Raw genomic sequence first — 1,340 nt, forward strand, 5'->3', positions numbered from 1 at the left:
GACAGAAGCCATTCTGCCCCTGGATTCCACGGCGACTGTCTGTCACTTGTCTCTCTCTCTCTCTCTGAGGTTATTCACAATCGGTGGTATCCGTCCAAAAAGTGGGGGACGATGTCTGAGTTTCAACTTTAACAGCTCATTAGCATCGTAGAGAACCGGTTTTGCGATTCAGTTCAGAGGAAACCGACCAAGAACAGAATACCACTGAGACCTCTAAAACCCATGCCGTTTGAATGGAGTGGATCGATATGAACATATCGGCAAGTAGATGCAAAGGCAGCTTGCTGAAGAAAGCAGATCAAGGTGACAGTGAACGATAGCAGAGGATGGTTTCGATCCATCGACCTCTGGGTTATGGGCCCAGCACGCTCCCGCTGCGCCACTCTGCTGCCGCTTGGGGGGCTGGTTGTACAGAACACTTCAGGCTTTTGTCTGGCACGCGGCAGGCACCTTCGAGCCTGATGTCAAAGACCTCCACTGCTGTCGTGTGATATGCTGTTTCGCAGACGTATGGAGGCTGTGTAAATATAAACTTTTTTCTAAATTCCCACATTCTGTCGGTCGAACTGTGATTTCACACTGAATCACAACATGTGTCACAGCGCAGACGGAGGCTCTGCGGCCCACCTTCGCTCTGCTGGTTCTACACTTAAGTAAACGTGTGACTCTAGTCGTTTCATTCTCTCGCCTTCTCAGCGGAAATCTGCACATCTGAACGTGACCACCGAATTCCCTTTTGGGTCCATTGAATCTTCCTCTTTGTCAATGTCAGACAGGGACTTACTGACCCTCACCACTCCCTGTACGAAAACGTTCTTCCTAATGTCACTTTTACTTCTTTTCCTCGTGACTTAAAATTCTGCCGAATCGTTATGGATCCTTTCAGGCGTGGGAGCATTTTCACAACATTATTTCCTGTTTCTAGGTCCCTCATGACTTGGAAAAGTTCGGTTCTCCGAGGAGAGCTGTCCCAATTTTCCAATCTACCTTGATTGCTGACATTCCGCAAACACCGCACCACTCACGTCAACCTGTTGAGCACTATGGTAAAAACAATGACTGCAGATGCTGGAAACCAGATTCTGGATTAGTGGTGCTGGAAGAGCACAGCAGTTCAGGCAGCATCCAAGTAGCTTGTTGAACACGATCTCCAACCATTTCATTTCTCTGTTTTCTGCCTCATTCGTACTCCAGGCAGCCCACGCTGGTTTCACGAAGGTGCTTTTTGAGAAAGTTAATCAGGCAGTTTTGCACAAGTCAAGTTTAAAAAACAAAGACGGGCTCGTCCGGGATTTGAACCCGGGACCTCTCGCAAATCAGCGCAGTAACAGACCCTAAGC

At 48.4% G+C, this 1,340-nt stretch overlaps 1 non-coding gene across 1 annotated transcript; it reads right to left on the bottom strand.

The window, feature by feature from the left end:
- Positions 1-317: 317 nt before the first annotated feature.
- Positions 318-389, bottom strand: trnam-cau (transfer RNA methionine (anticodon CAU)). The gene has a single exon. It is a non-coding gene; the product is annotated as a tRNA-Met (tRNA).
- Positions 390-1,340: the final 951 nt, after the last annotated feature.

Source organism: Chiloscyllium punctatum, chromosome 36, assembly GCF_047496795.1.
Source record: "Chiloscyllium punctatum isolate Juve2018m chromosome 36, sChiPun1.3, whole genome shotgun sequence".
Taxonomy (NCBI): domain Eukaryota; kingdom Metazoa; phylum Chordata; class Chondrichthyes; order Orectolobiformes; family Hemiscylliidae; genus Chiloscyllium; species Chiloscyllium punctatum.